Here is a 17,291-nt window from a genome sequence, read left to right as displayed (position 1 = left end):
CTCCTTTACTATTGTTTTCTTTAACAAAAAATCTCCATCGGGTACCTGTACCGGAATAGGAATGACTGTCTTTGTCCCTGCTTCTATTGAGTGGACCTCGCTGGGCCTATACTTAGCGAAATGTAATTGTTTTAATGGCTATGGGGTCTTTCAGCTCCTTCACGTACTGCGATTGAGCTAATTCGGGACGAATGAAGGAGTAAGTAGATCCTGTATCAATTAGTAACTTTATTGTTTTTTGTGGAGTGATTTTGATCTTTACATATGGTAGGGTGGAGTGGCCCCTTCTAGCTCCTAAATATCCTGTTGGTTGTTCGAGGCTGATTGCGAAAAATTTGCATCATCCTCCTGAATATTATGTAACTGACCGCTTGTCGACGGTCGATTTCCGCCCCTCTCTGCGTTGTTGCTCTGAGTCGAATTATATGACCGTCTTGAATCGATCGTGTTATTCGACTGCCTTGAATTGTTCGAATTATATGACTGCCCGGAAAAGTTCGAATTCCTAGTCATTCTAGTCTGTCCACTGCCTACTGCGTCGCCAGCCGCTTGGATGGCTAGCTGGCCCTCTCTAGGCTTGTTGTTGTTATAATTATTGTTTCCATACCACTGTCTGCCTCGGCTATTCTGTCCATAACTCCACTTATTATTCCTGTTTTGATAATTTCGGTATGGTCTTTGATAGTTGGAAGTTTCTCCTTGACTACTACTGTCTGTCCTGAATGGGTTCCCCATCATTGGATACGGAAATCCAAATCCTGGCCATCCATCCATATTCGGTACCGGAAACGGCATTGGGAACTGCGGTTGGGCATTAGCTGCCCACCGGTATTGAGACCACATGCCAGTTTGCGACTCCGGCCCTGGATTGTCTTGTTTGTCCAGCTCCTGTTTCGGAAGTACTTTACCCTCTTTGGTCTGGGTTTCGGTCGGACCCTGGCCCTTTGCCTCTTCCTGTGCTTCTTGTAAGGTACCCAAATTTTTCTCTCTACAAGCAATTTCGTATGCCTTGGCTGTATTGGGCACCTCCATGTTTCTGATAGTTACTCCTATGGGCCCTTCAAGGCTGAAACGAAAGCGTTTAACGCAATTTCTTCGTACCATTTAACCTTCTCGCTCCTCAACAAGATGCCCTGCTCATTGGATTTAACTAGGCTCACTAGGGCCTTCTTCAGGGTCATTACTTTCGTGTATAGGGTTTCCAACTCTAATTTATTTTCCTTAATATGAGTCAACTCCATAATCAAATCCTGCTCGGATCTCTTATCTTTGAAATGAGTAATTAATATTTTCTTTATTTGATCCCAATTTAATTCCGACTTATCCAAGTCAAGGACTTTATCTGCTTGTCCTATGATCTTACTCCTTACCGCTCTAAGAGCGATTATTCCTATATTCGATCTTTCCTCCCCTTTTATGAGGCTCAGTACCTGTTCCACTGCTCCTATAAAACCGTCTAACTTTCCTGCCTCTCCTTCATACTTCGGAATTATTTCTACCAGGTCTATTACCTTGATAGCTTCTAACACGTTTGTTGTTGCCATTGTTGTAGGCCTTCCTTCGTCTGTCATTGGTTTATGGATTCGATTGCTTGTGCTTTTGCGTCTACTTTTAACTTGTTTTTGCTTCTAGCTTATGTCTGTGTTTGTTTCTTAATTACTAGTGCTCTTAAATTGTATGTGTGTGTAATTGTGTACTTATTTTATCGTTTTAGTTATATAGGTTATCTTCTGTTTGTTGGTAGTGTGTCGTGTTTCAACGAGCTTCCGTGTGGTGTAATGGAGTTCTGGAATTAATTTAAAATGAGTACTTTTCTCTTAATCGATTTTTAAACAAATAAATATCAACAATGGGTCTCAAAATTTTATTATTTATTTCTTGTTATTGTTATTGTTTCCCTGTCTTCCTGTCGTCTAAACTCATTGAAATAACTACGATTGCTGTATATTTATTCTCTTTATTATTATTATTATTATTTTATTATTATTATTTTATTATTATTTTTCCTTCAAGTTACCCGACATGCTGAAGCTAGCCGATCGGCTGTGCGATACAACCTCACGACCAAATGCGGACAGACATTGCCTTTAGGGTATTTGTTTTGGCCATCCCCATGCTACACGAGTACCCCGTTCTCTACAGTGTATCGCCTAATACATGTGGATAGTCTCTTATATTGTTCTTGTTTACCAGTACCTCACCTCATCCCCATGCTAAGCGGCCGCCTTGTGCATTACAGTGCGCCGCCCAATACATGTTAATGGGTCTATATAAACTTTTTATTTTAGTTGTTCCATCGAACTGGTACTTCCCTTGCTAAGCGGCCGCTCTGCTTCCGCAGTTTGCCGCCTAATACAAATGAAAGCCCAATCCGATAGTATTCATTATAAATCGACATTTCTTCATATTACTTTGCCCCCTTTCTCATGCTAAGCGGCCGCCTTGTGTAACACAGTGCGCCGCCTAATACATGTTAAAGGAGAAAATTTATTTATTTATTATTGTTTTCTATTTATAAGCTTGCTCCCGAACTCTAGTCTGCTAGTCTACATCCCACTGTGCATGCACCGATCGAACCGCTCGACCGTCTTCTGTCTTGGCTTGAATTTGCCGCCAGCCGTTGCCAACTCGACCCAACCTGTCTGCACTCTCCCGGCTGTCATCACTCAAGAACGAATACCACCGCTGTCGTAGCACGAACTGTCTGCAACATGTTTCATCCGCCCTTCGTTGGCGATCGAACGTTCGACCGAGCTTTTCGGTTCGCATCGAACCATCGACAACCACGACCGCCTGTCGCCACTTGTCGACGGCCGACCGTTCGATCGAACCGTTTGATCGAACCGTTCGACGCAACCTCGAACCGTTCGTGCCACACTCGAATCTTCCATTTAATTCGCGAAGACAAACACTATTTAATTTAATTAAAATTCTAATCTAACTCTTTGGTTATTAAACATTTCCACTTGTATCTTGGTAACTTTTTATTTTATTTTTTCTCTCTGCTGTTGTGGAGCTTCGGTCTTTGCACTTGTCCTACACTCCCCTTTACATTTTGTCTGCGTTTGGAATTACTGCCTTTATTTCCATTTTTCATAACTTGTTGCTTGCATATTTTTATTATTTCTTTCATTTGTTTATTTCCGTATGCTCATTGTGTTTAGTTTTATTTTTTTATTATATTCTTTTTCATTTCAGCTTTATATATTTGTTTTATACTCCATTTCACCCACTTCACTCTACTCACTCTCTTACATAATAATGCTAAACGTTATCCAGAACATCTGTCCTTCCTTCTGCTTCCTTTCGCCGTCTCGGATCCTTCCTGTGTCCTTGGTTAAATCCGTTCTTTGACGAAAGCTACCGTCTGCGCCAGTTATCAATAAGTAGGTTCCTTTGATGATTGTCCCCGACAAGATCCCGACCAAATTAAAAGTTAGGTGTTTGCTGGTTTCAAGTTAAACCCAGAATGAATGTCTTTATTTTATAATTCTTCGTTCAACCTTATTGTTTACGTACAATGTGCTGACCTAGCGGAATGGATCTGTAATTGGACCGGATGCCTATCTGGGGCTTGGACTCAGCAGTGGTCGTTTGGTGGTGTTTGTTTGGTTGGCGACTTTGTTGCTAGCTGCTTGGCAAACGTAGGGGCTTAGGTGGGGGACCGCCGATGGAATGTGATGAGGCGGTAACTCACGCATCTCTCTGCTTAGCAACGAATCGGTAGAGTAGCCGTCCTCCGGCCCACCAGGTGCCTCCAACTCCTCAGCAAGCACCTGCTCGGCTGGGTTGCCGGCAGAGCTGCTAGCGGCGTTGGAGTCGCCCTTATACACTTTGATGTGTATCGCACTGAACCCGAAGTTCAGCACTCCACGAGCAGTCTCGATCGGAGCTACTGACTCCTTGTTCAGGACCAAAACCGCCTGGTTGACATCCCCTTCATGCTCCTCCACCCTGACGACTTTCCAGTCCTTCGTGGGGAGGTGCGGGTTGCATTCTTGCAACATGAAGAGGATGTCCTCCGGCGTCTTGATCGGTGCTGGAAACCAGATCCTGGCTCGGGGTCTACTGGGGACATCGCACCAGTCAAGCGCAACGATGTTCGCCCCTTCGTAAACCTCGCCGAGCTTGCTTGTCGCCTCTTTGTACATATCAGCCGACCGCTGACTGTCGCATGCTACCACCTTGACGCTGCCCTGGTACCAGCCCGCGTCCATGCAGCAGGGCGAGGTGCCTGGCTTCTCTCGTACCATGCGTAGGCAAATGAGGGAAAGGTGGGACTCCACTGCCTTCCACTTGTTTCTGGGGATCCTGCCCTCCGGATTTTCCCTGTCAATCAGGCCTAGTAATACACGATTCTTCGTGATTTCGGCGAAAGAGACCGATGGCTGGATCTTAGATCTCTTCGCCGATGGCCCGGGTAGTTCGAGGGATCGCTGCCTTTTCGCCTGAGTCACCTCTTGAGTGGGCTTTTCCTGCCCGCAGTTTGGGAGCACCTTCCTTGCCCACTCTACCTTCTTTAGCCATTCAGGCGAAGGCGTGGCAACGGTGCTCCTGGTGTGTGAGCGCAGAGTCTGGGCGGCAGTCCGCCTTTCTGCGTATGTATATTTAGCACCAGCGGGTGGCCCGAGCGCTTGGCAGTGCCTACCGTTGCTTTCGGCGCAGATGCGCACGTAGCGGAGGCGTTTGCGGTTGGCTTTCTGCCACCCATCATCCCCAGTTTGGGATGCGGCCTTTTCTGGGCCGTGCTGGTATGGAAGGTGGAACCAGTGTTCGTCTTATCCATGGGTTTTTTAAGAGTACCCGTCTCTATGTTTTTTGTTTTTTAATCTTCTGTTTTCTGATCCATAATTTGGTCCCACGAGTTGCGGAGAAGGGGAAAAGTCCGCCCGGGCAGAGATCCGCGATGCCCGGGTAAGGCGATAGTTAGAACAGGGGGTCGCCATGTCCCTGAGCACACCGTTTGAGACTGGGCTATTTTTGATCCGTTCCCCCAGCCAGGCTGACTCTTGGCACGGTCCGTATTACACCGTAGTCCGGCCCGAAGTGAGATGTTGTTTGGGAGGGGAGTTGGGTAGGTGTTGTGTTGGGAGTGGGTTTGTGTAAAGCAACTATTTAGATGCGGCTGAACAACTCGCATCGTCGGTATTGCTTCGTTGCAAAATACCCGCTGGCTGTCCGGGACTGTTTATTTACTGGGGTTTCCGTCCACGGTACCGTGTTTGACTTATCCCACCAGCTTATTCACAGTTGACCTCGAGAGAGGTCGTCCGCTATCCGCAACCCGCGACCCGCTCGGTTGCCCCAGCTAGGCGACTTTGGAACCATCTCACAAGTTCCTCAGCCGAAAAACATATGATTAAAAATCTTACAAACGTTTTTGACTTATGTAGGAAGCACAACCTTAAAGTTGAAAAGAGCACATTTTTCAGACACGAAGTGACCTTCCTTGGACACAAGTGTACTTGGACGTTGATGCACTATGGTCAGTACAAACAAGTGGCCCTTACGACACCAAGCAAAGCTTGTTACGCGCGGAGCCCTAAACCGATTTGGGCAAGTAAACGAAATCGCGGACATGGAAAAAGACGACATAACAATAGACAGTTTAAAATACATGCTCACATAGAATGGCTAGTAAAATAGAAATTTACAAATTATTGGAAGATAGAAAATACATAAGTTTATCATAATTAGTTGCATTAGGGCTATCAAACAGTAAGACGTGACACAGTGCATTGTAGTCGTCACAAAGAACCCGAAAAGGATCATGAAGGGCATAATTGGATCTACAAATTGGCAGAGACAACAAACGAAACCACGAACTGTTCTACAGGGTACATTCCAGTTGAGGGAGCTAAGAAGGAAGGGAGAGTCAACATCACCATTAATTAATTTATGCAAAAACATAACTCCATGACACTTTCTACGATGGTTCAGGGTTGGTAAGTCCAGCAGGCGTAACCTCGCATGATAAGAGGGCAATCGACTTCCTGTGTCCCAGTTTAAACCTCTCAAAGCAAATAAAAGAAATTGTTTTTGAACAGACTCTAACATATTTTGGTAACAGCTAATTTGAGGTGACCATATACACGAGCAATATTCCATTGACGGACGAACAAGAGAAACATACAAAAGCTTTGTTGTGTATGGATCATCAAACTCCCTTGACCAACGCTTCATAAACGCCAGGAGACTTCTGGCTTTGTTAGTTATAGTAGATATATGGTTTTTAAAACTAAGTTTATGATCAAATAGAACGCCAAGATCCTGAACAGAAAAAATACGTTCAAGGGCGTTATTTCCGATAGAATAAGAATACATAGATGGATTACAACGATAAAAGGTCATAAAGTTACATTTAGAGTAGTTCAAATTCAACATGTTAATCATGCACCACGTATACAAACAATCAAGATCTAATTGAAGGTCATTACATGAATTAGGTAAACACATGGACAAACATAGCTTGACATCATCTGCATACATTAAAACTGTTGACGATTTTATGACATAAGGTAGATCGTTAATCATTAAGCCAAAAAGTAAAGGTCCCATGTGGCTACCCTGTGGCACTCCCGAAGTAACATTGATTATTTTGGATATTTTATTATTAAAACAGACCATTTGAGTTCTATTAGAAAGGTAGGAAAACATCCACTCTAGTAGGTTGGGTGGAAAACCTAAAAGAGACAATTTATAAATAAGAATCCTATGGTTCACTGAATCAAAAGCTTTAGAGAAATCGGTATAAATCACATCAGTTTGATGATGTGTCAGAAAACCTCTAGTAATTAAAGACGTAAATTCAAGTAGGTTTGTAGAAGTAGAGCGACATCTAGTGAAGCCATGCTGACAAGGTGAAATAATAGACCTGCAATGATGCTGCAACTGACAGGTAATAATTTTTTCAAAAAGTTTTGGAATAGAACTGAGTTTAGCAATACCACGATAGTTTGAGATATCGGACTTGTTCCCTTTTTTAAACAATGGGACAAAGGTATTTTGCCAGATAATAAAAAATACGATGTAATAAAAAAATACCCAGTCCCAACGGACGCAGACACCGCTAAAAGATTCGTTGCATTTTGCAATTACTACAGACGTTTTATTAAAAATTTTTCCGATTACTCACGACACATAACTAGATTATGTAAAATGAATGTTAAATTCGAATGGACAGATGAATGTCAAAACGCATTCGAATACCTTAAAATTCAATTGATGAAACCTACACCTCTACAATACCCAGATCTTAATAAAGAATTTTGTATAACAACAGATGCAAGCAAACAAGCGTGTGGAGCTGTTCTTACTCAAGATTACAATAACACACAGTTACCAGTAGCCTATGGATCAAGATCATTTACTAAAGGAGAAAGCAACAAAAATACAACTGAACAGGAATTAGCAGCTATCCACTGGGCGATAATTCATTTTAGACCATACATTTATGGAAGACATTTCACAGTCAAGACAAACCATAGGCCATTAACCTACTTATTTTCGATGACAAACCCGAGCTCAAAACTGACGCGAATGTGATTAGACTTAGAAGAATATGATTTTACTGTGGAATATCTTAAGGGAAAAGACAATCATATAGCCGACGCGCTTTCAAGAATAACCATAACGGATGTAAATAATATTCAAACGAATAATAAAATTCTGACAGTCACTACCAGAAACCAAAGTAAACAGAAAAATTCCTGCGCAGGAAAAGAAATAGAAAAAATAGATTTGCCTAGGCAAACTCTAAATAAAGCTTCTCAGCCCAACGTATACGAAGTCATTGTAAATGACGAGGTACGAAAAGTAGTGACCTTGCTAATAACAGATTCACTATGTTTACTTAAGCATGGAAAAAAAGTTATAGCAAGAATTGATGTTAGCGATATGTACACCAATGGAATTCTCGACTTAGGTCAGTTCTTTCAAAGGCTTGAAAAAGAAGCCGGTATACTTAATATCAGCAAACTCAAAGTGGCACCGAGCGAAAAGATCTTTGACACTGAATCAATAGAATCTTTTAAAATAATGGGCAACAAAACATTACAATCTCTAAGAGTAGCGCTACTCAAGCCGGTGACCCTATAATCAATTAATGATAAAGAGAAAGAAGCATTACTGTTTACATTCCATGACGATCCAATTCAAGGAGGTCATACAGGCATAGCTAGAACATTAGCAAAGATAGAAAGTCATTATTATTGGAAAAATATGACCCGATTTATAACAAATTATATAAGAAAATGACCAAAATGCCAAAAATCCAAAACAACCAAACATACAAAAACACCATTGACTATAACTAAAACGCCACAAATGGCTTTTGACAGGGTAATTGTGGATACGATCGGTCCACTACCTAAATCTGAACAAGGAAACGAATATGCAGTAACCCTAATCTGCGATTTAACTCAATACCTTGTGGCAATACCAATCCAAAACAAAAGTGCAAAAACAGTAGCAAAAGCTATATTCGAAGATTTTATTCTAACCTACGGTCCAATGAAGACGTTCATAACGGACATGGGAACAGAATATAATAATTCGATAATTGAAGAGTTATGTAAAAATTTAAATATCAAAAACATAACTTCTACCGCACACCATCACCAAACTGTAGGAACCGTGGAGCGAAGCCACAGAACATTTAATGAGTTCATCCGCTCATACATCTCAGTTGATAAAACAGATTGGGATGTATGGCTCCAGTACTTCGTATATTGTTTCAACACAACACCATCTATGGCACATGACTACTGTCCATATGAGTTAGTTTTTGGTAAAACTCCAAATTTACCTCAACATTTTAATAGCATAGATAAAATAAAACCTCTATATAATGTGGATGACTACGCAAAAGAATCTAAGTTTAGACTAGAACAAGCATTTAAGAGAGCTAGATTAATGCTAGAATCTCATAAAAAGAAACAAAAAATTATTTATGAAAAAAATACCTTAGATTTTGATTTAAAAATAGGAGATCAGGTTTTATTGAAAAATGAAACAGGGCATAAGCTAGACTTCAAATATACTGGACCTTATAAGGTTGAAAGTATAGAAGAAAATGATAACATAGTAATTTCAAATAACAAAAATAAAAAACAAACAGTACATAAGGATAGATTAAAAATTTTTATTTCATAATCACTTTAATTCTCTTATAAATATATCACGTATAGCCATACATAAATTAAGAACCATAATTATAATGGAAATATAATACAAAAAAAAAAAAACTACTTAAATATATAATACTTATTGATTCGAAAAAAAAAAAAAAAATAATAAATTAAATAAATAACACATAAAAAAAAAAATATATATATATATATATATATATTATTATAAAACAAGATGTTCATTTATATTTCATACACATATAGTAAGAAAATAACTTCATAGAATTACGTTATTTTTCAAAAGGAGGGAGATGTAGTATGCATGTATCATTGTAGCGAGTACCCACTGTACCGACACCAACATTGTGTTACAGTGTACTTAAACAAATACAAAAGTGCCGGTCGCTAAACTTTTGCGGCCAGCCGAAATATGAATGCGCCTCAGAGCATGCATGTACAACTTCTCTCGCGCTCTCAGTCCTACCAGCACAAATACAATTGAGAGCATATACTTCGATAAATATGACGGCCGCTGCCAATGTTTGCAGGCAGCGCAGCCGCAAATAGCTAGCTGTTTGTGCCTAACCGAAGTAGACACCTGCAGGACGATCGCGTCGCGGCAATGGTAACGATGGTTACTACAATGCCGGATCACAGGCAATGCTGAACTGCGCTGAGGGTGAGCTAACGTGGTTAGCTGCTAGTTGAGATAGTGTATTACGAGCCCTATTCCTAGAGGTAGGAAGTAGAACCGCGGAGTTATGAGGTGTGTTGATAACTGATTTATTCTTCATTTGATACCTGCTTATATTCTACTTAGAACACGGAAGCTTAGTGTAATGGTTAGTGAAAGAAGCTATATTCTAAAGTGAGTCAGGGAATTATGATTACGGTAGCAGTTGCGTAGTTGGCTCGGCTGACACCGCAAATGTGCTGACTGCATTGGCGGGTCAGCGTATCGTTGTGACGGTGAGATGGTGAGATGGTGAGTTAGTGAGACATATGATATAATATGCTGACCAGCAATTCTCATCTGCAGTGAGTGCTACTGAGCGCCTGGTACTGTTCCCAATTTGGCTACTGCTTGATTTGTTGGGTGTGGTCATGTTGAGTACCTTTGGGTACGAACATTCTCCCCCCCATTGAGGGGTACCCTCAATTAAAGGCGTGATGTCGGTCAGCCCTTGGCCGAATTGTATAGAAAGCACCTAACAAATCATTGACCACGGGGGATCTTCAATTGCGGCGGTTCCTGTTTGTGATTCAGGTCCTTCACATCTTCTTGATGCTGCTGAACACTCCCCTTTGCGATAAAATTTTCATTACCGTGGGGACTGAAATTGGGCCTTGGTAGAATTTGATCATTTGGCACGTCTATGGTATGTGGACGTTCTGCAACAAAACTAAGATCTTTCTTGGTTAAGTTTAGAAATGTTGAACCAAAGTCAGCCTTCTTGTAGGTTTTGAATTGATGAGACGTCGGTTCTATATTCATCGGATTTTTATCTTTCGTTGGCTCATAAGCAGCGTTCGGTCCTGCAAAATCATCTCTGTTTTCTATTAGATTGGGGTTGATTTCCGTATCAGATGAGGTTTCTTTATTGAGATAACCTGTGATTACATAACCAAGCCTTGTGCCTTGTGCCAAAGGTTTATTAGGTCCTAGTTCAAGAAGTTCACCGGTAATTACACGAGAAAATACTTCAACCCCTAAAGTTAGGTCAATGGGTCCTGGTTGCCGAAAGTCAGGATCTGCTAACGGCAGTCCCTCGGGAATATTAAGATCGGTTGTAATCGGTACTGACGGTTGGCATACTGTGGGCATAATAAATACCTCTAATAGTTTTTCAAACCCTGATGTACAGGATGAGAGCTTTAGTGTTGATCTAATTGCTGTTGATATCTTTCCTCCGATTCCAGATATTTCAATCGGTGACCTTTGTTTAAGAGATAGCAGATCTTCCATTCTCCTTGAAATAAGATTCACCTGTGATCCACCATCTATTACAGCGCGACATGTTTGTTTTTGACCGTTTGGCCCTTGTAATGAGACCTTGGCGGTCGCGAGCAAAGTATATCCTCCTACGTGGTCGTAGCCTGCAACGGTTACTGCGCCGGCCACTGGATTGCTAGTCGGTCCTTGGTGTAACAGTGAATGATGCCGTTGCTGGCAGACTCGACAAGTGGTCGGTGATCCACAGTTTTCAACCTTATGAGCTGTAGACAAACAATTTGTGCATGCTCCTACTTGAATAATGGCTTGGCGCCGTGCTTTGGGGTCCAATTGCTGGATACGGCTACATGCTCTAAGATTATGTTGTCCTAGGTGACAAATCTTACAGCTTTCTTCGTTGTGAACTGACTGATGGCGGAGTGTTGCTGTAGGTTGAGCGCTTATCGTCTCCAGCATGCAAGCGCGCCGCTCAATAAACTTCAGTACACTCCATAACGTTGGAATTTCCGTTGGTGCATCCGCTGAATTTTCGAGAGCAGCTAGAGACTGCTGGTCTAGTTTTCTTCTGATAAGAAAACACAGGATTGGATCCCAGGATTTTGTGCTGATATCAAGGTTTTTAAGAGTACTCATTGAATTTTTTATAGTGTCATGCAAGGCCCTTAGTTGGCGCGAGGAGCCGTCTATAGGCTTATGGTCAATAATTTTTGCAATGGCGGCGAATACTAGTATTTTTCCGTTCTGGTACCTGGCCTTTAAACGCAACCAGGTGTCGTCATAGCCACCCTGTGAGAAGGCTGTGTCTGTCAAGACGTTTCTCGCTTCACCACGAAGCGAACTCTGTAGAATATGTAGTTTTTGACTGGCCGAATATGGTTTGTTATGTACCAATTCCACAAAGAGATCATGGAACCGTGGCCAGTCTAGATACTCGCCGTTGAACTCCGGAATGCTAATTGGCGGAAGTGCCAAGTTTAGGCTCATTGGCGCGTCGTTTTCTCGTAGCAGGTTCATTTCGTATTCCTCGTATAATGTGTGGAATTGGGCTAGCTCTGCTTCTGCCAGAGCTGCGGCCCCAGGTGTGCTATCCAATTTGTCGTGGGCTTGCCTTAGTAACGCCCAATGGAGATCCAGGTGCCTTTGTAGGGCTGGGGTGACAGTTGGAGCGTTCGAGGCTAATGTTAATGATGACTCCAATTCGTTGCATCTTCTCTGCAACTGTCGGATCACCGTGTCAATTGTGGAATCTCCTTTGACTTGATCTCTTGTTGCGAGCTTGATGTTGGTCGAAGTTCGTCTGGGGGCCTTCGGAAGCTCGCTTCCAGTCGGCATGTTGTCCAGAAAGATATTCTGATATTTTTCGACCAGCTCTTTAAGTGCTACTAGTCGTGAAGAGTACTCACTTCCAGTGGGTAGTGCCGCTTGCTGGACTTCTTCATCTAGGTCGCAAAACTGCTGCCAGAGATCGTTTAACTGAGTTAGCTTACCGGAATAATAGCCGTCTCGGTGGCGTCGGTCGGCAGAATCCTTGCCATAACTCTTAATGAGCTGTTGGATTTTCCCTTGCAGCTCGTTTTGGGTGTCTAGTAATCGATTGTGTAAATCGATTCTTGTGTGACTTGTTTCCTCAATGAATGAAGTAGACATATTGTGTGTCTTGGAAACAAAGAATCTTGTGAAGCTGGATGAAGCTGAGTATCCTGTGAAGCTGGATGAAGCTGAGTATCCTGTTAAGCTGGATGAAGCTGAAGTTCCTGTGACGCTGGAAGAAGAAGCGTATCCTGTGAAGCTGGATGAAGCTGAAGTTCCTGTGACGCTGGAAGAAGAAGCGAATCCTGTGAAGCTGGATTAAGCTGAAGTTCCTGTGACGCTGGAAGAAGAAGCGAATCCTGTGAAGCTGGATTAAGCTGAAGTTCCTGTGACGCTGGAAGAAGAAGCGTATCCTGTGAAGCTGGATAAAGCTGAAGTTCCTGTGACGCTGGAAGACGAAGCGTATCCTGTGAAGCTGGATTAAGCTGAAGTTCCTGTGACGCTGGAAGAAGAAGCGTATCCTGTGAAGCTGGATTAAGCTGAAGTTCCTGTGACGCTGGAAGAAGAAGCGAATCCTGTGAAGCTGGATAAAGCTGAAGTTCCTGTGACGCTGGAAGACGAAGCGTATCCTGTGAAGCTGGATTAAGCTGAAGTTCCTGTGACGCTGGAAGAAGAAGCGTATCCTGTGAAGCTGGATTAAGCTGAAGTTCCTGTGACGCTGGAGGAAGAAGCGAATCCTGTGAAGCTGGATAAAGCTGAAGTTCCTGTGACGCTGGAAGACGAAGCGTATCCTGTGAAGCTGGATTAAGCTGAAGTTCCTGTGACGCTGGAAGACGAAGCGTATCCTTTGAAGCTGGATGAAGCTGAAGTTCCTTTAGTGGGAAGGGGGTTGCTTGAGTGTGATCCTTTGTTGTTAAAGGATCACGTCGGGGTCACCAATGTTTGTGCCTAACCGAAGTAGACACCTGCAGGACGATCGCGTCGCGGCAATGGTAACGATGGTTACTACAATGCCGGACCACAGGCAATGCTGAACTGCGCTGAGGGTGAGCTAACGTGGTTAGCTGCTAGTTGAGATAGTGTATTACGAGCCCTATTCCTAGAGGTAGGAAGTAGAACCGCGGAGTTATGAGGTGTGTTGATAACTGATTTATTCTTCATTTGATACCTGCTTATATTCTACTTAGAACACGGAAGCTTAGTGTAATGGTTAGTGAAAGAAGCTATATTCTAAAGTAGGTCAGGGAATTATGATTACGGTAGCAGTTGCGTAGTTGGCTCGGCTGACACCGCAAATGTGCTGACTGCATTGGCGGGTCAGCGTATCGTTGTGACGGTGAGATGGTGAGATGGTGAGTTAGTGAGACATATGATATAATATGCTGACCAGCAATTCTCATCTGCAGTGAGTGCTACTGAGCGCCTGGTACTGTTCCCAATTTGGCTACTGCTTGATTTGTTGGGTGTGGTCATGTTGAGTACCTTTGGGTAATTCATTCATAATTTGACAATTACTGAATAAAGATCTGCCCATGGCAACTATATCAAAATGGCAGTTTGAAACAAATTACAAATCTTTTTAATTAAAATATTACAAAGAAGAAACAATAAAGGGGAAACACAACACTTCTACATATACATATGTATTATCGGCGATGATGCAAATCTCGTTCATAAGCATGTTATGAAGCCATATAGTGGCAAAGTCTTCCGTCGGAAGGAGCGCATATTTAATTATACGCTGAGTCGTGCTCGTCGTTGCATTGAGAACGCATTTCGAATTGTCAGTGCAAGGTTGATGGCTGTACAGAGTACTTTGCTGAGCAATCCGAGCAAGCCTCTAAAAGTTGTTGCAGCCTGTTGTGCCCTGCATAATTTTTTGATGCGGAAGAGTTCAGCAACTTATGCGTTGCACGATGTACCGAGCAATGTGCTTGTCGACCTACGAGCCTGCCGACGAGGTCGCCCACAAAATTTCAGTAAGAGAGTCCGAAGCAACTTAATGGAATACCTAAAAGGTACTGCTGGATATTCTGAAGTACGGTGGCAAGACGTCTCTGCTTTGTATTAAGAAATAAAAAAAAAATAATTTGAATGTTTAACTGATGTTTTTATTTATCTATATAAGCAGATGGAGTGGAAAAGGAGTTGTCCCGCTGATGCTGGAGGAATTCGTCCATCTGCAAATAAGCTGATGGTGGTGGAGTCCAGTGACCCTTCAATCTACTACAGGTGGTTCTGCTATAATTGAAATGATTTGTGCAACGTAACCAAATTTTTTGGCCACAACCTACCTTCTTTGCGAGGACACGTCCGGCAAGAAGTCCATGTACGGATCAAATTCCTACTCGGCATGCCCCTTTCCACTGGGCTTCTCCAGTGGATCTCCTTGCTGTGGTTCCTTAGGGTGTCCCGCAGTGACTTCCAAATATTCATATTCATATATTATATATGATTACAAATATTTATTAATGCCAAATTATAATTTACAATCTGTCCTTGACCAGCGTTATCTCCCTCCAGGTTCTCTTTATAATAACAGCATCGAAATGCTTCTTGTGGGTCAAGACCCACAATACTAAGCGCTTTTCGTTCCATTTTTAAATGTTCCCTGCAGTTCCACAATTGAGTTAGGCGCCCAATCATTACGAAGCCGACTGCGACGTCGGAAGAGCTGAGCGCAACGGCGGCAAAGAGACGCGTTCTCAGTCGGGGTCCGCAAAGAGAACGCACAAAAAGTACTTTTGGGCTCTCCCTCTCTCGCCATGTCTCAGCTGGAGAAATGCGTGTGAGGGCAAGGAAGCCCAGCAATTAAAATAGCTAGACTTTTGTGCACCCTTGCCTTTTGAGTAATGCGGAATTTTTTCGAAAATATTAAAACAACCAATTAATGTATTTATTAATATGTGAAGTTTTAAAAATATATTATTTAAAAACGATTTGCATAGCCGGATATGTCTATTAATACCCTGCTCCTAAGTGCAAGATGCATAGACCAAACGGGACATGCCAAAAAATCAGAACAACAACGTTGTTGTTGTTGCTTGTTGTTGAGAAGTACAAGCAAAAGTACAAGCAATTAACTTTGTTATATTAAATATACAAGTGGCTTAAAAGTGAAAGAGAAACTATTCCCAGGTAAGTCTGTCGCAGAACAATAATTTTGTAAGTAGTGAGGGGAAAAAACAAGATAATCTATATTAAAAACAAGGAAGAACGCTATAGTCGAGTACCTCGACTATCAGATACCCGTTACTCAGATAAAGGGACCAAAGGAAAGTGGAGATATGCAAGCAGTAAATGCGCCACCTACCGGCGGTAGACAGACTTAAGCGTTGTGGGCGTTATAGTGGGCGTTGCAAAGTTTTTTTTAATCAATCGATAGGTATTGACAAGACCAATACATTTCAGTTAAAAATTTTTATCTAGCATGATAATTGTGGGCGCCACAGATTTGGGCGGTTTGTGGGCGTTAGAGTGGGCGTGGCATATTCGCGTAACAAACTTGCGCTGCGATCAAGCCTACGGAATCTAAATCTGAAATCCCGTTTCTATATCTTTGATATTTTCCGAGATATCCGCGTCTAATTTACGATTTTTTGAAGTTTGTGGGCGGTTTGTGGGCGTTAAAGTGGGCGTGGCATATTCGCGTAACAAACTTGCACTGCGCTCAAGCCTACGGAATCTAAATCTGAAATCCCGTTTCTCTATCTTTGATATTTTCCGAGATATCCGCGTTCATATTTACGATTTGTTGAAGTTTGTGGGCGGTTTGTGGGCGTTTAAGTGGGCGTGGCAAACTTTTTTTTAGGTCAATCGGTAGGTATTGATGAAAACAATACATTTCAGTTAAAATTTTTGTTCTAGCATCAAAACTGTAGGAGCCACAGTTTTGGGCGGTTTGTGGGCGTGGCACTCTACTCAAACAAACTTGCGCTGCGTAAGAAGCTCAGAAATCTGCATGCCTAATCTCAGTATTGTAGCTCTTATAGTTTCCGAGATCTCAGCGTTCATACGGACAGACGGACAGACGGACATGGCTAGATCGACTCGGCTAGTGATCCTGATCAAGAATATATATACTTTATGGGGTCGGAAACTCTTTCTTCTGCCTGTTACATACTTTCCGACGAATCTAGTATACCCTTTTACTCTACGAGTAACGGGTATAATAAGAGATAAGATTCCCAAAAAAAACACGTGGAGGAAAAAAAATAGCTGTGAAAAATATTAATTTTTGACGTGAACAGCAACAAATGGTGCATCTAAATAAACGAATGAATAAATCTGTGATACAATTTAAAAGTCTTATTGAGTGCATAGTTCCAGGGACAAAAAATTACAGATGTTTGTTTTTAAATCTTATGTTTGTGGTTAAAATTCGTTAACAATTAATATTAATAACATTAAACTACACTTCTAACGAAAACAAAAGTTTGCAAATTTCTTTTCGATATTTTTTTAATTTTCATATATTTTTAGACAAGGCTGATGGTAAATCTATAAAAATATGGAAGGCTAAGTCGTTCCATTTTAAGCATATTATCCGAGGAACTTGTTCTGTCCCACAACTTGGAGGGGGGCCAAAACAAGAAGAAGCTCAAAGTCTACCCAATTTTCGTCCGCGCCCTATTAAGTAAGTTTTTATTGAGGCTGAAAGTAACTATTGTTTGTAAGTT

The sequence above is a fragment of the Drosophila subpulchrella genome, unplaced genomic scaffold, assembly GCF_014743375.2.
Source record: "Drosophila subpulchrella strain 33 F10 #4 breed RU33 unplaced genomic scaffold, RU_Dsub_v1.1 Primary Assembly Seq45, whole genome shotgun sequence".
Taxonomy (NCBI): Eukaryota; Metazoa; Arthropoda; class Insecta; order Diptera; family Drosophilidae; genus Drosophila; species Drosophila subpulchrella.
The sequence above is the reverse complement of the archived record's forward strand: the minus strand, read 5'-3'. Positions refer to the sequence as shown.